Genomic DNA, 21,720 nt, shown 5'->3' with positions numbered 1-21,720 from the left:
CGGCCGCCGCAGCATGTGTACGGGCGGTCGGACGACCGCCCCGTACACACACAGCGACGGGCCAATATATCGTTAGATATATTGGCTGTCGGCTGTGCTGCGCGGCCGACGCGATACGTCTGTGAACGACGGAGTTCACAGACGTATCGCCCGTACACACTGGCCGACGGTCCCGCGATGTATCGGCCGTTCAAGAGAACGGCCGATACATCGACCAGTGTGTACGGGCCTTAAGTTTCTTTGAAGATACTGGTCTCTTGTGTACAGGAGCAGCTGTAATCACTATTACCTATTATGTTATTTATATAGTGCATATTCTGCAGTGCTTTAGATATGGTGTAGTATGGCTGACCGGCGGTCAGCTTACCGACACCGGGATCCTGGCGGGGAGGGGCGAGTGCAGCAAGCCCCTCGCGGGCTCACTGCGCTCGCCACGCTGCGGGCTCGGTGGCGACCGCAGTGTCGTGGACACCCACGAGTGGAAATAGTCCCTGTTGGTCGGCATGCCGACCATCGGGATAGTGAGTGGTCAGGATGGTGGAGGAGGTCATGTGACTGTCGGTCTCCCGACCGCCGGTCACATGAATACCACCCCTTTATATAATATAAACCTGATACTTACCTTCTGGATATCGACTGTCGTGTTCTGGCGCAAGTCTCCTGAGTGGCCGGGATTCCAGCGTCCGAACGCATCCCTGCTGATGATGAAGCTATGTGTGGGAGGCCCACCCCGAGCAATCGCCCCAGAAGCCTGTTGTTATTCCTGCTGATGGAGAGCGCTACTGCGCATACTCCTATAGAGAGGCTTTAATCTCTAACCAAGATGACCACCAAACCTGCACTGCGCTACCGTCACTATGTGCCACAGAGCGAGACGGACATCTTCCATTCCAGAAGAGTTTAGGAATATCAATATTAGTCTAAAGATAATAATTCTTATGTACGTGGCTGTGTATGTGAAGACTGTGGTTGCGTGCCAGCGGACCTCCACAATTGATGGTCCGCCATCGACAGTAAAACTAGTCACCATCAGTACCAAATCATCGATGGTCACTAACCATCGATTGCCAATGGACATCTCTACTATTTTATGTTGGTTAGCACTGTGGGGGTCATTTCCGAGTTGATCTCTCGCTAGCAGTTTTTAGCAGCCGTGCAAATGCTATGCCGCCGCTTACTGGGAGTGTATTTTAGCTTAGCAGAAGTGCGAACGTTTTTATCACATAGCGCCTGCAAAAAATGTTTGTGTAGTTTCAGAGTAGCGCAAAACCTACTCAGCGCTTGTGATCACTTCACACTATTCAGTTCCGGATTGGACGTCACACACCCGCCCAGCCACGCCTGTTTTTCTGAACACTCCCTGAAAACGGTCAGTTGCCACCCAGAAACGCCCACTTCATGTCAATCACTCTGCGGCAACCAGTGAGACTGAAATGCATCGCTAGACCCTGTGCAAAACTGCAATGTTCGTTGTGCCCGTACAATGCGCGTGCACATTGTGCCACACACACAGAACTGCCGTTCTTTAGCCTGAACGCTTCGCTGCGAACAAATGCAGCTAGCGATCAACTCGGAATGACCACCTGTATATCTTACCTTCAAATGCAGCACAAACTTTCACACAGCAACAATGAGGGCCAGTACCATCTGCTGCACTAACCGCGCTAATTGTGGATGGAACCTACATAACCTGACTAAAGAAAGTTCCACTTCTGTCACCAAATGCAATGTTACAGGATTTCCCTGCAGTGCAAACCAAATAATGTAAATAGCATTTTTCTATCTCAGCCACCACAAGGCCGAGGGAAGGATGCCAGTAATTACAACCAGATTGTACATGAGTCACTAACATTACGAAATCAGACAGCTCAGCATCCGCCTTCCAGCAGTTACTGGCTTTTATTTATAATTGAAAATACACGCTCCCCACCCTTTCCTTTTATGACATTCCCGCCATAATGATTTGACAGGAGCCCGCCTTTACCGAGGGCGGGCGCCATATTACTATGCAGCTAGTGACACTTTCCCATGGCTGAGGTAAAGGGCGCTTTAGTATTGGCTGGCTGGCAGTCGGCGGCCGCACGCCACAGCCAATCAGAGGCGACTGACGGCTTCGGAATCCTCCGTCAGTTGGGTGGAGCGCTCTTGAACTGCGCGCTCTGTGTATGTAGTGACGTCACCGCGTCCTGAGCTGTCACTCATCCGCCGCTTTAGCCCCGCCTTCTCTGTGTGCACAGGTGGGCAGGGCTGTCGCGTGTGAGCTGTGCACTGATGCAGTGCGTGGATGAGGAGCTATATTTATAGAATACAGCCTGTTTTCTACCTAACGTGCTGCTATCGAGATTTGTATATGCTGGATCGTGAAAAGTGGATTTTGGAGCAATACTATTCACATCGTGCAGTGTAATTGCAGAATGCTGTTGGTTGTATAATAAATTATGAATAAATGTTTATTTGCATTCTAAAGCTGGGTGCACATAAGACAGGGTGACCATATTTCATTGACAAGCAGTGAGGTCATAGGCTGGGGAGGCACTGATTGATATATGTATGTATATATATATTTCTCTAACGTCCTAGTGGATGCTGGGGACTCCGTAAGGACCATGGGGAATAGACGGGCTCCGCAGGAGACTGGGCACTCTAAAGAAAGATTTAGTACTATCTGGTGTGCACTGACTCCTCCCTCTATGCCCCTCCTCCAGACCTCAGTTAGAATCTGTGCCGGACAGAGCTGGGTGCTTTTAGTGAGCTCTCCTGAGCTTGCTAATAAGAAAGTATTTTAGTTAGGTTTTTTATTTTCAGAGAGCTTCTGCTGGCAACAGACTCTCTGCTACGTGGGACTGAGGGGAGAGAAGCAAACCTACTAACTGCGGCTAGGTTGCGCTTCTTAGGCTACTGGACACCATTAGCTCCAGAGGGATCGAACACAGGACCTGACCTTGTCGTCCGTTCCCGGAGCCGCGCCGCCATCCCCCTCGCAGAGCCAGAAGACAGAAGCCGGCAGAAGCGGAGAAGACATCGAAATCGGCGACAGAAGACTCCTGTCTTCACATGAGGTAGCGCACAGCACTGCAGCTGTGCGCCATTGCGCCCACACTAACCCACACACTCCGGTCACTGTAGGGTGCAGGGCGCAGGGGGGTGCGCCCTGGGCAGCAATTGATACCTCCTGGCGAAAGCTGCATATATACAGTTGGACACTGTTATATGTATGAGCCCCCGCCATTTATTTTACACATAATCGCGGGACAGAAGCCCGCCGCTGAGGGGGCGGGGCCTTCTTCCTCAGCACTCACCAGCACCATTTTCCTTCCACAGCTCCGCTGAGAGGAAGCTCCCCAGGCTCTCCCCTGCAGAATCACGGTAGAAGGGTAAAAAAGAGAGGGGGGGCACATAAATTTAGGCGCATTAATCATAATACAGCAGCTACTGGGTAAACACTGATACCCCTTTCACATCGCACTAAAAACCCGGTATCGACACGGCATATTGCCGTGTCGAAACGGGTCCGTGTGCAATGTGAAAGGTCCTTTGGTGAATTAGCGGGTCGCCTGACCCGGTAAAAAAGAAGGGTTATTACCGGGTTGATTACTGGGTCAGGCGCAGTGTGAATGGGAGCCGTTCCGATGCGACACGGCTCCCATTCACAGCATAGGCAGAGGCGGCGCAGGAGATGAGCTCATCTCCCGGCGGCGCCTCCACCCCCGCCCCTGCTGCGCCCTCCGCTGCTATGGCAACCGACCCGGTATATTGCCGGGTCGGAAAGCCAGCAATGGAGCGCAAATGCCGGATCCCACCCGGTAAGTACACGTTTCTCTTACCGGGTAGGATCCGGCATTTGCGATCTGAATGCAGCATAAGTTACTGTGTAATCCCTGGGTTATATAGCGCTGGGGTGTGTGCTGGCATACTCTCTCTCTGTCTCTCCAAAAGGCCTTGTGGGGGTCCTGTCCTCATTTAGAGCTTCCCGTGTGTGTGGTGTGTCGGTACGCGTGTGTCGACATGTTTGATGAAGAGGGCTATGTGGAGGCAGAGCAAGTGCAGTTGACTGACGTGTCGCCGCCGACGGTGCCGACACTTGATTGGATGGATATGTGGAAGGTGTTAAATGATAATGTAAACTCCTTACATAAAAGGTTGGATAAAGCTGATACCATGCCTGATCCTACAGCGCAGAGGCCCTCTGGGGTCTCAAAAGCGCCCACTAACCAAAATGGTTGACACAGATGTCGACACGGATTCTGACTCCAGTGTCGACGACGATGATGCAAAATTGCAACCGAAAATGACAACAGCTATACGCTACATGATTATAGCGATGAAGGATGTTTTACACATATCAGAGGTAAACCCTGTCCCTGACAAGAGGGTTTATATGTATGGGGAGAAAAAGCAAGAGGTGACTTTTCCCCCTTCACATGAGTTAAATGAGTTATGTGAAAGAGCGTGAGATTCCCCAGATAAGAAAGTCCTGATTTCCAAACGGTTACTTATGGCATACCCTTTCCCGCCAGAGGACAGGGTGCGCTGGGAATCCTCCCCTAGGGTAGATAAAGCTCTCACACGCTTATAAGAAGGTGGCCCTGCCGTCGCAGGATACAGCCACCCTAAAGGATCCTGCAGATAGAAAGCAGGAAAGTATCCTGAAATCTGTTTATACACATTCAGGGACTCTACTGAGGCCGGCAATTGCGTCGGCGTGGATGTGTAGTGCTGTAGCAGCGTGGACAGATAATCTGTCTGAGGAAATGGATACCCTGGACAGGGATACCATTATGCTGACCCTGGGGCATATAAAAGACACTGTCCTATATATGAGGGATGCCTAGAGGGACATTTGCCTACTGGGCTCTAGAATTAATGCAATGTCAATTTCTGCCAGGAGGGTCCTGTGGACTCGGCAGTGGGCAGGTGATGCCGACTCCAAAAAACACATGGAGGTCAGTGATCGCGCTGTACCCAAAAAAAAGTGGGTCCCAGGGACCCCTCACTTTTAAAAATTGGGGTCCTACCGGTCTTTTTCTGAGTCCCATCAGAATGAAGGTTCTTTTTAATCTAAATCTTGTTTGGACACTACAAAAGTGTTGCAAGGTGGGGGGATGGGGTGACAATGCTGCTGGGCTGTGTAGCATGCAGGACACCCTGCACCAGAGGTGTAACTAGACATTTTGGTGCCCTTAGGCTGAAAGTGAAATGATGTACCACGTCACAGACTGGGAAGCACAGGCAGTGCGCGCCGTAGGCGCGCAGCAAAATTTTAGAGGTGTGGCTTCATGGGGAAGAGGCGTGGCCACATAATAGTGCCAATTCACATTACACCACACAGTAGTGCCGCTTATACACATTGCACCAGGTAGAACCTCCTATGCGCACTGCGCCAGGTATAGCCCTTTATACATATTGTGCCAGAGAGCACGTTATAGACTTTGATCCAGGTACAGCACGTTATACAAATTGCACCAGGTAGAGCACATTATAAACATTGCACCAGGTAGAGCACATTATAAACATTGCACCAGGTAGAACAATTGCACACATTGCACCAAGTTAAGCACGTTATACACATTGCGCCAGGTTAAGCACGTTATACACATTGAGCCAGGTTAAGCACGTTATACACATTGAGCCAGGTTGAGCACGTTATACACATTGAGCCAGGTTGAGCACGTTATACACATTGAGCCAGGTTAAGCACGTTACACACATTGCGCCAGGTTAAGCACGTTATACACATTGCGCCAGGTTAAGCACGTTATACACATTGCGCCAGGTTAAGCACGTTATACACATTGAGCCAGGTTGAGCACGTTACACACAATGAGCCAAATAGAGCACATTACACACAATGCGCCAGGTAGAGCACGTTACACACAATGCGCCAGGGAGAGCATGTTACACACAATGCGCCAGGTAGATCACGTTACACACATTGCGCCAGGTAGAGCACGTTACACACAATACGCCAGGTAGAGCATGTTCCACACAATACGCCAGGTAGAGCACGTTACACACATTGCGCCAGGTAGAGCACGTTACACACAATGCGCCAGGTAGATCACGTTACACACATTGCGCCAGGTAGAGCACGTTACACACAATGGGTAAGGTAGAGCACGTTACACACAATGCACCAGGTGATCAGTTAGACACATTGTAGCTACCATCTCGGACTCCCAGTTGTCGCCCCCAGACATAGTGATTGCGGGTGTCAGTGGAGGGGGTGTCTACAGTGATTGCGGCTTGTCAGCGGGGGAGGGTGGTGTCCACAGTAATTGCGCGGGAAGGGGGTGTCCGTAATCATCTCAGGTGTCAGTGGAAGGGGTGATCTTGGGTGTCAGCGAGGGAAGGGGGTGCCCACAGTCATCACAGGTGTCAGTGGAGAGGGGGTGATCGTGGGTGTCAGCGAGGGAAGGGGGTGTCCACAGTCATCACAGGTGTCAGTGGGGGTGTCGAGGGGAGGAGTGATGACTGACACGTAGTGCAGCAGCTGTGATCCTCTTCCTACTCTGGTGCTGCAGCGATGGCCACTGAGCCCAGTGTGACAGATTTAGGAGCCCGCTCTAAACCCCGCACATATAAAGCAACCAGCTCTCCTCTCCCCCCACACAACACACACACAGTCACCGGCACTCACTCCCCCCATTCCCCGCAGCACATACATGGGCACCAGCTCTCAGCCCTGACATCCCCTGCCGGAAGAGCACATATACTCTCCGGCGCTTCACCCAGCCGCCCCCCCCGGCACATTATCACCAGCGCTCCCCCCGCAGCACATACAATCAATAGTGCCCGTTCACCCCGCAGCACAGTCACTCACCAGCACTCCCCCCGCCGCAGCAGTCACTCACCAGCGCTCTCCCCGCCGCAGCTCAGTCACTCACCAGCACTCCCCCCGCCGCAGCACAGTCACTCACCAGCACTCCCCCCGCCGCAGCACAGTCACTCACCAGCGCTCCCCCCGCCGCAGGACAGTCACTCACTAGTGCTCCCCCCGCCGCACATGCACATACCTGCCAGCCTCAATTGGAGTCTTGCACAATGTTCCAGGGAGCCGCGCGATCATGGCGGGACCCTGTGAACGAAGCCACTGCACGTTAACAGGAGAGGAGCGGTAACGCTCCACCTCCTATTTAAATCCAGGATACAGCAATCACTCTGATTTGCTGCTGCGGAGCGCGTCCCCGGGGACCCTCCCATTTTTTAAAACTGAGTCACCGGTTTATAAAAGTGGGTAAAATACGCGCTATAGCGCGTTTTTGCGATCACTGGAGGTGTTACCTTACAAGGGTGAGGAATTGTTTGGGGACGGTCTCTCGGACCTGGTTTCCACAGCTACTGCTGGGAAGTCAAACTTTTTGCCATATATTCCCTCACAACCTAAGAAAGCACCGTATTACCAAATGCAGATTTTTCGCGCACAAAGAAGCAAGAAGGTCAGAGGTGCTTCCTTTCTTGCTAGAGGCAGGGGTAGAGGAAAAAAGCTGCACCTTACAGCTAGTTCCCAGGAACAGAAGTCCTCCCCGGCTTCCACTAAATCCACCGCATGACGCTGGGGCTCCACGGGTGGAGCCAGGAGCGGTGGGGGCGCGTCTCCGACATTTCAGCCACCAGTGGGTTCGCTCACAGGTGGATCCCTGGGCTATACAGATTGTGTCTCAGGGATACAAGCTGGAATTCGAGGTGATGCCCCCTCAACGTTACCTAAAATCGGCCCTGCCAGCTTCCCCCATAGATAGGGAAGTAGTGATAGCGGCAATTCACAAGCTATTTCTCCAGCAGGTGGTGGTAAAGGTTCCCCTTCTTCAACAGGGAAAGGGATACTATTCCACAATGTTTGTGGTACCGAAACAGGACGGTTCGGTCAGACCTATATTAAATTTAAAGTCCCTGAACATTTATCTGAAAAGATTCAAGTTCAAAATGGAATCGCTCAGAGCGGTCATTGCAAGCCTGGAAGAGGGGGATTTTATGATGTCTCTGGACATCAAGGATGCTTACTTGCATGTCCCCTTTTATCCGCCTCATCAGGAGTACCTCAGATTTGTGGTACAGGACTGTCATTACCAATTCCAGACGTTGCCGTTTGGGCTCTCCACGGCACCGAGAATATTTACCAAGGTAATGGCAGAAATGATGGTGATCCTGAGAAAGCAAGGAGTCACAGTTATCCCATACTTGGACGATCTCCTCATAAAGGCGAGGTCAAGGGAGCAGTTGCAGATCAGCGTAGCGCACTTTCAGGAAGTGTTGCAACAGCATGGCTGGATTCTGAATATCCCAAAGTCGCAGCTGATTCCTACGACGCGTCTGCCCTTTCTGGACATGATTCTGGACACCGACCAGAAGAAGGTGTTTCTCCCGACGGAGAAGGCTCAAGAGCTTGTGACTCTAGTCAGAGACCTCTTAAAACCGAAACAGGTGTCGGTGCATCACTGCACGCGAGTCCTGGGAAAGATGGTGGCATCATACGAAGCCATTCCCTTCGGCAGGTTCCATGCAAGGATCTTTCAATGGGATCTGTTGGACAAATGGTCCGGATCGCATCTTCAGATGCATCGGCTGATCACCCTGTCCCACAGGGCCAGGGTGTCTCTTCTGTGGTGGCTACAGAGTGATCACCTTCTCGAGGGCCGCAGGTTCAACATACAGGACTGGGTCCTGGTGACCACGGATGCGAGCCTCCGAGGGTGGGGGCAGTCACTCAGGGAAGAAACTTCCAAGGGTTGTGGTCAAGTCAGGAGGCTTGTCTGCACATAAATATCCTGGAACTAAGGGCCATATTCAACGCCCTGAGTCAAGCGGAGCCCCTGCTTCGCAACCAACCGGTGCTGATTCAGTCAGACAACATCACCGCGGTGGCTCATGTAAACCGCCAGGGCGGCACAAGAAGCAGAATCGCGATGGCGGAAGCCACCAGGATTCTTCGGTGGGCGGAGAATCACGTGCAAGCACTGTCAGCAGTGTTCATTCCGGGGGTGGACAACTGGGAAGCAGACTTCCTCAGCAGGCACGACCTTCACCCGGGAGAGTGGGGACTTCATCACGAAGTCTTCATTCAGATTACAAATCGATGGGAACTGCCACAGGTAGACATGATGGCGTCCCGTCTCAACAAAAAGCTACAACGGTATTGCGCCAGGTCAAGAGACCCTCAGGCGATAGCTGTGGACGCCCTGGTAACACCGTGGGTGTTCCAGTTGGTCTATGTGTTTCCTCCTCTTCCTCTCATACCCAAGGTGCTGAGAATCGTAAGAAGGAGAGGAGTGAGAACAATACTCATTGTTTCGGATTGGCCAAGAAGGTCTTGGTACCCGGAACTGCAAGAAATGCTCACAGAGGACCCATGGCCTCTGCCTCTCAGACAGGACCTGTTGCAACAGGGGCCCTGCCTGTTCCAAGACTTACCGCGGCTGCGTTTGACGGCATGGCGGTTGAACGCCGGATCCTAGCGGAAAAAGGCATTCCGGAGGAAGTTATTCCTACGCTGATAAAGGCTAGGAAGGACGTGACAGCAAAGCATTATCACCGCATATGGCGAAAATATGTTGCTTGGTGTGAGGCCAGGAAGGCCCCTACTGAGGAGTTCCAACTGGGCAGATTTCTGCACTTTCTACAGTCTGGAGTGACTATGGGCTTGAAGTTGGGATCCATAAAGGTCCAGATTTCGGCCCTATCCATTTTCTTTCAAAAGGAACTGGCGTCTCTTCCTGAAGTTCAGACGTTTGTTAAGGGAGTGCTGCATATTCAGCCCCCTTTTGTGCCACCAGTGGCACCTTGGGATCTCAACGTGGTGTTGGGTTTCCTGAAATCCCACTGGTTTGAACCACTTAAGACCGTGGAGCTAAAGTATCTCACGTGGAAGGTGGTCATGTTATTGGCCTTAGCTTCGGCTAGGCGTGTGTCAGAATTGGCGGCTTTGTCATGTAAAAGCCCATATCTGGTTTTTCATATGGACAGGGCAGAATTGCGGACTCGTCCCCATTTTCTGCCAAAGGTGGTGTCATCTTTTCATTTGACCCAACCTATTGTAGTGCCTGCGGCTACTCGTGACTTGGAGGATTCCAGGTTACTAGATGTAGTCAGGGCTTTGAAGATTTATGTAGCCAGAACGGCTGGAGTCAGGAAAACTGACTCGCTGTTTATCTTGTATGCCCCCAACAAGTTGGGAGCTCCTGCTTCAAAGCAAACCGTTGCCCGCTGGATCTGTAACACGATTCAGCAGGCTCATTCTGCGGCTGGATTGCCGCATCCAAAATCAGTGAAAGCCCATTCCACAAGGAAGGTGGGCTCTTCTTGGGCGGCTGCCCGAGGGGTCTCGGCTTTACAGCTTTGCCGAGCTACTACTTGGTCGGGTTCAAACACATTTGCAAAATTCTACAAGTTTGATACCCTGGCTGAGGAGGACCTTGAGTTTCGGTACGCGTGTGTCGACATGTTTGACGAAGAGGGCTACGTGGAGGCAGAGCAAGTGCAGTTGACTGACGTGTCGCCGCCGACGGTGCCGACACCTGATTGGATGGATATGTGGAAGGTGTTAAATGATAATGTAAACTCCTTACATAAAAGGTTGGATAAAGCTGATACCTCGGGCCAGTCAGGGTCTCAACCCATGCCTGATCCTACAGCGCAGAGGCCCTCAGGGTCTCAAAAGCGCCCACTATCCAAAATGGTTGACACAGATGTCGACACGGATTCTGACTCCAGTGTCGACGACGATGATGCAAAATTGCAACCGAAAATGACAAAAGCTATACGCTACATGATTATAGCGATGAAGGATGTTTTACACATATCAGAGGTACTGCAGAGTCATCCGCACTCTCCCGCCCGTTTGGGAGCTTTGGTATAATCCCCATGGTCCTTACGGAGTCCCCAGCATCCACTAGGACGTTAGAGAAAATAAGATTTTACTCACCGGTAAATCTATTTCTCGTAGTCCGTAGTGGATGCTGGGCGCCCGTCCCTAGTGCGGACTTTCTGCAATACGTGTATATAGTTATTGCTTAATAATGGGTTATGTTATGTTGGCATCCATTGTTTGATGCCCTGTTGTTGTTCATACTGTTGACTGGATAAGTGTATCACAAGTTATACGGTGTGATTGGTGTGGCTGGTATGAGTCTTACCCGGGATTCCAAAATCCTTTCCTTATAATGTCTGCTCTTCCGGGCACAGTTTCCTTAACTGAGGTCTGGAGGAGGGACATAGAGGGAGGAGCCAGTGCACACCAGATAGTACTAAATCTTTCTTTAGAGTGCCCAGTCTCCTGCGGAGCCCGTCTATTCCCCATGGTCCTTACGGAGTCCCCAGCATCCACTACGGACTACGAGAAATAGATTTACCGGTGAGTAAAATCTTATTATCAATGCAATACCCATCACAGTGGTCCCCCTCTCCCACCTGCGTGTCTGGGAGGTCATTCCGAGTTGTTCGCTCGCAAGGCGATTTTAGCAGAGTTGCTCACGCTAAGCCGCCGCCTACTGGGAGTGAATCTTAGCATCTTAAAATTGCGAACGATGTATTCGCAATATTGCGATTACACACCTCGTAGCAGTTTCTGAGTAGCTTCAGACTTACTCGGCATCTGCGATCAGTTCAGTGCTTGTCGTTCCTGGTTTGACGTCACAAACACTCCCAGCGTTCGCCCAGACACTCCTCCGTTTCTCCGGCCACTCCTGCGTTTTTTCCGGAAACGGTAGCGTTTTATCCCACACGCCCATAAAACGGCCTGTTTCCGCCCAGTAACACCCATTTCCTGTCAATCACATTACGATCGCCAGACCGATGAAAAAGCTGTGAGTAAAATTCCTAAGTGCATAGCAAATTTACTTGGCGCAGTCGCAGTGCGGACATTGCGCATGCGCATTAAGCGGAAAATCGCTGCGATGCGAAGATTTTTACCGAGGGAACAACTCGGAATAAGGGCCCTGGAACAGTGTAGGCGCTGCTGCTGACTGGCTTCACTGCTGCTCACCGCCGGGACCCGCTCCACCGCTGCTCACCGCCGGGACCCGCTCCACCGCTGCTCACCGCCGGGGCCAGCTCCACCGCTGCTCTCCGCAGGGACATGCCGCCACTTCCGCCCGTCGCGCCGCGTATGGGTTATTGGACAGTGGATCCAGCACTGGATCCACTATCCAATCACAGCTGCCTCGCTAACATTGGGGTGGTGTTCCTGCCAGCGAGACACTTGTGGATGTGCCGCTTTCAGCATTTTTTTAATGGGCTTTTACAGCCGAGTGCTTGGCCCTGCCCCCCACTCCATCCCCATTCCCACTGTCTACGGGAGGCACTGCTATCAGTGCCTCCCAATCTAATTTAAGGAGTTAAAATTATTATAATATAATAAAGAAGATACTTATGACACAGAATATCATAAGTATCTTCTTTGTATTTTAATAATTAATCACAGGGGAGGCACTGCCTCCCCTGACTGCACGTCCCTGCGATATTTTACCTAAGACGCTCATAGATTACACAGGTTCTGTGGCTGGCTGACTTCCAGTGGCGTGCGGTGAGGTCAGTGGCTGGTGAGGCACTGCAGTCAAAATGTCCTTTGAGTACCGACGATGACTCCTACCACCGCCGACTCAATACCCGTTACTGTCGCTGCCCCTACCAACATTTCAAAAGAAATAATCTGTAATCTATGTGATCATAGTAGTGGTAGGACTGTTTGGGGGTAGTATTAAGGACAAACATCATATCAGCGGGATATAGTTGGCATCCCAACGTACGGATGCCGGCCATCAGGAGACCAGCGCCGGAATCCTGACACCTGTCAGAATGCCTGCGCCAGTATCCTGAATGTAAGTATGCCGAGTAGGGTTAGGCTGCTGGGGGGAAAAGAGGGAGAGGGTTAGGCAGTGGGAAGGGAGGGTTAGGGTTAGGCTGTGGGGAGGGAGGGTTAGGCTATGGGGAGGGAGGGTTAGGATTAGGCTGTGGGAGGGAAGGGTTAGGCTGTGGGAGGGGAAGGTCAGGCTTTCGAGGGTTAGGGTCAGGCTGCAGGAGGGGAGGGTTAGGGTGCGGGAGATTAGGGTCAGGCTACGGGAGGTTAGAGTCAGGCTGCCAGAGGTTAGGGTCAGGCTGCGGGAGGGGAGGGTCAGGCTGCGGGAGGAGAGGGTCAGGCTGCTGGAGGGGAGGGTTAGGATTAGGCTGCGGGAGGTTAGGGTTAGGCTGCCGGAGGTTAGGGTCAGGCTGCCGGAGGTTAAAGTCAGGCTGCCGGAGGTTAGGGGCATGCTGCAGGAGGTTAGGGCCAGGCTGCGGGAATCGAGGGTCAGGCTGCGGGAGGGGAGGGTCAGGCTGCGGGAGGATTAGGGTTAGACCGCGGGAGGTTAGGGTCAGGCTGCCGGAGGTTAGGGTCAGGCTGCCAGAGGTTAAAGTCAGGCTGCCGGAGGTTAGGGGCATGCTGCCGGAGGTTAGGGCCAGGCTGCCGGAGGTTAGGGCCAGGGTCAGGCTGCAGAAAGGGAAGGGTAGGCTGCGGGGAGGGAGGGCTAGGCTGCGGGGGGCTAGCCTGGATACTGGGAAAGAGGGGGAGAGCAATACACAAGAGAAAACTGTGAGGAAGGCACAGGGAGGGATGAGGAAGGGGGGGGGGGGTTGCAGGGTTGGGGTGGTGTCACTGGGTGGGGTGGTCTCTAGTCACGGGTTGGTGAGTCGAGAGGGGTTACAGGGTATGGTGAGTTGAGGGAGGGGTGAAGGGAGCACAAGTGAAGTGGGCAATGGGTAGGATGAAGGAGGTCATAGGGTGGACGTGGTCACAGAGAGGGTTGAGGTGGGCACTCTGAATGATGAGTTCAGGGGAGCATGGGGAGGGGTGAGATGAGCACAGGGTATTGCTAAGGGGCACAAGGAAGGGTGAGGTGGGCACAGGGTAGGATGAGGGAGGTCATGGGGTGAGGTGGGCACAAGGAATGGCAAATTCAGGGGGACATGGGAAGGAGGCAGGTGGGCACATGGTTGCATGAGGGGGAACACAAGGAGGAGTGAAGTGGGCACAGGGTAGGATGAGGGGGGGGTGATAGGGTGGGGGTGGTCACAAGGAGGAGTGAGGTGGGCACAGAGAATGCCGAGTTCAGGGGGACATGGGGAGGAGGCAGGTGGGCACATGGTAGGATGAGGGGCGGGAGGGTCACAGGCTTAGGGTGGTCACAAGGAGGAGTGAGGTGGACACAGGGAATGGTGAGTTCAGGGGGGACATGGGGAGGGGCGAGGTGGGCACAGGAAAGGAGGAGTGGGAGGTACAAGGAAGGGTGGAGGGTGTCACAGGGTGGGTAAGGTCTATCTGTCAGGTAACCCTGGTGGTCGATGCTTATTGCTGGGAACAATACTGGGACCCACCCAGGATGAGGGGACACACCCTGATCCCCAGCAAGGTACAGCAGCAACACCCCGCGGTACTCAGCACTGTGCATGGCGTAGCTCCGGCGGCGAGGGAAAGACCAGCGGCTTGGACCCCTGGACGTACAGACACATGGACACGCACAGCAGCAGTAATGCTGGCCACTTGGCTCCTCGTCACATTGCAGCCTGAACGGTCAGGTGTGCGCTGCTCCCGGCTACTGCCTCCCGGAAGTACCTGCTAGCTGGAGTGCGGAAACTACTGGACTGATCCATCCCGCGGGGAGACAGCAGCATAATTGCGGGGTGGAACTGACTACACATTATGGAATGCCAATAACCGTTCTGGGGTGGAGGAGTGGGGTGGCTACCTTTGATTGGGAGGCGGGACCTCAGACGGCCACAAGGCAGAAGGGGGGGTTCGGGTCGGGTCTAAAGCTCGCGTCAGCCAATTACATCAGCCATAGTGATGGGGGCGTGCTTTCATATGGGCTGAAAGCACGCCCCTGTCACAGAAGCACTGCTATTAGGTGCCGCTTGTAAGTCTTTTTTCAATGGGCTTTTACTGCCCAATGTTTGGCCCTGCCCACCGTTTCCGGCCCCTTTCTTATTCACAGCCGGAATGCACCAAGAGCCGTGCCTCCAAATACATTGAAAACTTTTTATTTTATTGATAAAAATTATTTAAATAATATAAAGGCAAAAGCAGATACTTATGACACAGAATATGTGTCATAAGCATCTTCTTTGTATTATTTTAATCATAAATGACAGGGGAGGCACTGCCTCCCCTGACTGCACGTCCCTGCTGACTTCAAGACTACATTTCAGATGGTTTTAATCAGCCACAGAACCTGTGTAATCCATGAGCGACCCAGGTAAAAGGGATAATATGGTCACCCTACATTAGACGATTTGCACCCAGCACAACATCGACGGTGATGGGACCAGCATCGGCAAGTGCATACACAGTAGCCGATGCGACGAGGGAGGGGGATGGGCAGCATGGCCCTTACTAGTGATGTCGCTAGATTGAGTTGCACGCAGGTCCGATGGGTAATGTCGAGCGCGCGACGTCAGTGGCATAGTGCGTCTGTACACACTGGACAATTTTAACAAAGTGTCATTACGATCCGTCGGAATCTGCCACACCTGTAACAAAAATCGTCTAATGTGTACCCAGCTCAAGGGGCGGAATTCAATTGTTACATTGCACTCGATGTCCCATCCAAAGTGATGAGAGATGGCAGGGTAATATTTAGTTGTACATTTTTATCGTGCACATTGCGCCCAGAGAGGTCCAGCTAAACTCGACCAAAGAAATAGGCGCGACTCATTTCAGTTCGCCACCTCAGGAAGTAGCAAGGTGAAATGCCGGGGATGGCCACTGATTGCGACCGAACGAAGAAACAATTTAATAGCTCTGTTGGGCACCATCTACTGGCTGCTGGCGCCAAAAACAATTAAATCTCACACCAAGAATAGTTGGTTAAAATGACATCTAACAGGCATAATTAAAGGGCAGATATTACTGAAAAAAAGAAGGATGTCTTTAGGGAGAGCTCGACCTAGGATTGTCCCTGGGCATAAGCAATGCTCTGCAGGTTAAAACAAACAAAAAAAAAAAGATAGTGTTCTCAGCGCTGTGCTGGAGAGTTCCCAAATGATCGTATGTTTATTCTGTAATCTCAGGTACCCGGATTCTAACTCTTAGACAGACACTTACATTCGGGTTCTCACCCGTAGGCACTGAAAGGTTTCTTTAAACACTTTTGCACTGTGCACTTCCGCGAGTGGCTTGTGACCTATGGTGACTCATAGGTCACGCAGGCCACATTGCATTCCTGCCTGGAGTGCCCGCCCGCTCACTGGCCAGTGCTGCGCCTCAATCCATGGTACTCCGTGCTGCCTTCTCAGCGCTCATCACAGGTGCAGGTATATATTTAAAAATAATAATAATATTTATGTGTGGAATTACTGTAGGTGTTTGGAATCAAGTGCAAGCAATGTTTAAAAATACTGGGGGGGCCGGCTGCTATGAGAACGGCAGCGTGAGGGGAGAGCTCCGTGCTGCCCGCTAATCACAGCATCATTTACAAGGCTTACAGCCTCCAATTGCCCTGCAAAAGTCACCCCCGTCAAAGCCGAGCGCCGGGACCGCTGTATGGAGTGGTATTTCACGGCCGCCATGCCCAGCAAAAAGAAAGAGAAGGAGAAGCGCCGCGCTGAGCCCAAGATGGCACCGGACGCCAGAGCTCCGCTGTCTGCTTCCCCTCCCTCACCAGATGCAAACCCACAGGCCTTGCCAGAGGCTCCAGTGTGTCATGCACAGCAGGTCAGTGTCTCCTCAGATATGCCCCCAGGAGATCAGATCCTTTTCACCCCAGCAGCGCCTGTCACATATAGTGACATGGTAGGGGCGATCCGCATTGCAATAGGCCCCCTCCTGCAGGCCCAGACAGCAGATATCAGCAAGCAGATAGCACATTTAGCACATAGAGTTCTTCAAACTGAACAACGTGCTGGAGAAATGTTTCATGATGTATCTGTGCTTAAGCAGGAAGTGCAGCATGTTACTAAATCACATCATCAGATGTGCAATAAACTCGATGACCTGGAAAATCGATTGCGTAGATTGAATCTCCGTATAATTGGTCTCCCTGAAACCCTTAAAGGCACCGAGCTGTACACTTTTCTACGTGTTACCCTGCGAGAAATACTCTGCATCGCTGCTGCGTGTCATGATATGGTAATCGAACGTGCACACAGGATAGGGGCTCAGAAGACACACGACGGAGCCAGACCCCGGGTAGTGCTTTTTAAATGTCTCAACTTTCTACACAAGGAGGTGATCTGGAAAGCCTCTCGCAAAATACGCGATATTGCCTGGAACTCTCAAAAGATTCTGATATTTCAGGATTATTCCGCGGAACTCTCTAAAGCGAGGAAAGCCTTTTCTCCTCTCTGTTCCCATCTCATACAACATAATAGAAAGTTTTCTCTACTGTATCCGGCACGGTTACGCATATACTCTGGCACGTCCTTTACTGACTTTCTCTCTGTGGCGGATGCCGAGGCCTTTCTGAAAGAAGAAGATGATGCTGCTGCTGTGAATGATGATAATGATGAAGATTGACACTGTTTGTCCTCCGACTTCTCTCATTGTGCCTTATTCAGCTGCACACCTCAAGCTGGCGCTACCTTTCCATTGCAGGGACACTCACCCCCCCGTTACTAGCTGTTGGCAGGATCGGCGATGTCCAGCTCTGTCCTCAATATGGACGTTGACTGTGAGCAAATGCACCCCGGATGTCTTGTTGATGTCTCTTTGTTTTGTTTTTGTTCTATGTTGTTTGTCTTATATCTCCCAAGTACCCTGCCGCTGCCGGAGGGTTACTTTTATCTTGCCTCCAATGCTGTCTGTATGGTGCAGATAATTCAAACTGTACCACATTACTCCCCCTTCCATCTTTTTCCCCTCTCTAACTTCCCAGTTTACCCCCCTCCTAATAGATCGATGCCACCGAACTATGTGTTTAGGATGTCCCGAATGCATATTTATCTTGCCTCCTATATCCAATGTCGACTGTTACATTAGGTTCCTGGAACATTGGTGGGATTAACTCACCACAGAAAAGGAACAAAAATACTATTATATTTGAATAGAATGAAACTTGATATTGTCTATTTGCAGGAAACACACTTAGTGGCCGCTGAAATGTTAAAGCTTAACGCCTTGAAGTGGAAGGTCCTCGCATCCTCCCCTTTTACTTCCAAGGCCAGAGGGGTGGCGATATTAGTCAGAACTACTGTCCCAATTACACTCACATCTGTGATTGATGACCCTGAAGGTAGATTTATAATTTGCAAAGTGATGCTAGATCGATGTCCATATATATTATGTAATGTATACGCCCCCAATTCTAAAATACCACTTTTTTTACGCAAATTAACACGCATTCTTACTCCACTCCATGATACCCCACTTCTGTTAGGTGGTGATTTTAACATGGTCACCTCCCTTCACCTGGATAAACAACTGCCATGCCCTAGAGGCGTATCCCTACCAAAACATGGTATACCCTGGTTTGCACAATCTTTACAACTGTTAGATGTCTGGAGATCCTTGAACCCTATAGAAAAAGATTATACATGTCTTTCTGCAGCACACGGAACTTTATCCAGAATAGATTATGTGTTCATCTCTGAGTCCTTATTACCCCGTGTGCTTAGAGTTATGATCGAACCCATTGTAATCTCTGACCATGCAGTGGTATGGGTGGAGTTGAAACTGCGCACTGAGCGGAGCACATTTCGGTCTTGGAGATTCCCTTCATCTCTGTCCCATTCCCTCACCTTTAGGAACAAAATAGAATCCGTTTGGGATTCTTATAGCGACACCAACTCGGAGACCCTTTCGAGTTTGCCTCAAATGTTCTTGCAAGCCTCGAAAGCAGTTCTTAGAGGGGAGATCATCTCCCATACATCCCAAACGTATAAAGCTTTAAATTCTGAATATTTGCAAGCACAATCCACACTAACGGAATCTTTCCAGGCCTATAAATCTGCTCCGACCCCTGCTCATAAAATTCTATACAACACAGCCAAACAGGCCTTTAATAGTCTACTCCTTAAAATGGAATCTAGATACTCTTTTAAGAAGGATTCCAGATTCCACCGATTTGGTAATAAATCGGGTAAACTGCTCTCACATTTACTGCAGGGCCAACGCCCCCCGATGCTAATACACCCTCTCCGGACGGTTCACTTACTTCTACCAACGCCCAGATTGCTCAAGTCATGCATACCTATTATACCTCTCTGTATTCCAAGCCAACCACCTCTCTATCCCCTTTCCAAACACAAAATTTTTGGAAGGACTTGCCTATCCCTCAACTGGCAACTACTCTTGGTGCCACATTGATGGCGGCTATTACTGAAACGGAGATTTCTAGGACCATAGCTCATCTGAAGAATGGGAAGGCACCGGGACCGGATGGCCTTTCCTCAGAATTTTATAAATTATTAGCCCCCAAATTGACACCTGTGCTGACTAGAGTCTTTAATGATATTCTCTCCACTGGAGAATTGCCCTTATATTTCAACTCGGCCACAATCACCATTTTACCTAAACCTGGGAGAGACCTATCTGACCCAGGCTCTTACCGACCTATATCCCTGCTCAATTTAGATTACAAGATGTTGACAAAAATCCTTGCAGAGAGGCTCAAGTTAGTCTTGCCTTCTATTATCCATTGTGATCAGACGGGCTTCATTATGGGCCGATCCTCAATGGTGAACGTTCGGAAGGTCTTGTCAGCAATCCTTACATCCCAGAGTGCCAAGTCTACCATTCCTACTGCTATACTATCCTTGGATGCAGAGAAAGCATTTGATATGGTGCTCTGGGACCATCTATTTGACACAATGTCTAGATTTGGCTTTCCCCCCGTTTTGTGGATTACATAAGAATATTGTATAGCAATCCTGATTTCGAGAATCCTCTGCAATGGTTTCCTGTCGCAACCTATCATTATCCAAAGGGGCACCCGTCAGGGATGTCCCCTCTCCCCACTTCTGTTTGCAGTGGCTCTGGAACCATTGGCCATATCAATTAGGGAATCCCCCTTGTATCATGGTATTCGAGGTGAGCTTGACCTCCGTCTCTCACTATTTGCAGACGATATGCTGCTACTTATGTCACGGCCTGATGTAACATTGCCAGCTGCCTTTGGCTCATTTTCTGGATACTCTATAAATGTACACAAGTCTGAATTGTTACCAGTGAACGGCCCACCCGTTTATTTGGACACACAAGGTCCGTACAGCCATATTAGAGTTGTTACTACAGCTATAAAATATTTAGGGGTTCAGATACCGATGAATCTTAGAGATGTTTATAACCTAAACTTTACCCCGATGATTAAGTCTATCACTAAAAAACTCGACACTTGGATGACTTTGCCTCTGTCTGTATTGGGTAGGAATGCATTGATTAAGTCGGTGCTTTTCCCCCAATTATCCTACATGATCCAAATGCTCCCTTTACGACTGTCAAAGTCAGACATTCAAAAGATTGAAACTACATTCAGTAAATTCCTTTGGAAAGGTGGCAAACAAAGAATCAAAAGAAAAAAGTGTGATTCCGCACCAGTCAGGTTCAAACAATATCGTAAGGTACCAGAATCATATCGGTGTAAAGGAAAAATTCCCTAATGATTATACCTGGTGGTGCACCCAGAGTCAGAGAGTACTTGGAGAGAAAAGGGCTTGCAGAAGACTCTTGTGTGGGTGCACTCTTGTATTTATGTAGTTATATGGCTAATTATTAAAGCTTAACTTTTATTTAATAATCATTTTAAGATAAATACACACTCTCATATTCCACCAAGTTAATTAATGAAACAGAAAAACACCAATGTAGGTATAGTGTTATACAATGAAAAAATAATTTTTTGTTAAAATTGGAAATGTTCTGGTTAGTCTATCCTTATAGACTTATAGGGAGGTGTAGACACTAGGGTTCTACACCCAGATCCTCTCCAACCAGCACAAGCAAAGCTTGTTTTAATAGGACCTCAGTGGGTCATAGTTGATCGGACCGATATTGTCACATATATGAATCTTAATAAATTACATATGCATGGGGAGGTGTCTGTTGTAGTGCTTTGTGATTGTATATAACGGGCTTTAAGAATTCATCCTGGATATGGAGAAAAACTAGCCACGGAAAACAAAGATGGGATTGCGGGGGAAGGTGGAGGAAGGGGAGGAGAGGGAAAAGGAAAGGGGAAGGGAAGGGGGGAGAAATGGAAAAAAAAGGTTAAAGAAAAAATGTGGTGATCCTGCTGTTGGTTTACGGTCGAGATGAGTCACAAATTACAACACCAGGTATTCTCTGGGGGTCCCCCTCACAGATACTGACCCAGCCCACCACCATTTTGCTTCCAAGATCGGACGAGATCGGGCTCTGTCGGTGGGGTATGGTAGTAATTATTAGACACGAATTGGTCGACTCACCAATGAGAGTGCACCTAGTAAAGATTTAAGGGAAGTAGAAGCAAGTGGCAGATCTGCTGTCTACGTTAGGCACAGGATTAACCTGTGGATCATAGATGAGAGTCTGCAGATATAAGAAAATAATAGATTAACAGGATCAAAGGTAGAACTGAAACAGATATATGCCCAAGTCTTTCTGCAGGCACTGTCGTCAGATTTTATATTGGAAGCACACTCTAACAGTTCAGAATACTGTGTTAGACTGAAAAAATAAGATTTTACTCACCGGTAAATCTATTTCTCGTAGTCCGTAGTGGATGCTGGGAACTCCGAAAGGACCATGGGGGAATAGCGGCTCCGCAGGAGACTGGGCACAAC

At 50.2% G+C, this 21,720-nt stretch overlaps 1 pseudogene; it reads right to left on the bottom strand.

The window, feature by feature from the left end:
• Positions 1-21,219: 21,219 nt before the first annotated feature.
• Positions 21,220-21,338, bottom strand: LOC134952482 (5S ribosomal RNA; annotated as a pseudogene).
• Positions 21,339-21,720: the final 382 nt, after the last annotated feature.

The sequence above is a fragment of the Pseudophryne corroboree genome, chromosome 1 (assembly GCF_028390025.1).
Source record: "Pseudophryne corroboree isolate aPseCor3 chromosome 1, aPseCor3.hap2, whole genome shotgun sequence".
Taxonomy (NCBI): domain Eukaryota; kingdom Metazoa; phylum Chordata; class Amphibia; order Anura; family Myobatrachidae; genus Pseudophryne; species Pseudophryne corroboree.
The sequence above is the reverse complement of the archived record's forward strand: the minus strand, read 5'-3'. Positions and strand labels throughout refer to the sequence as shown.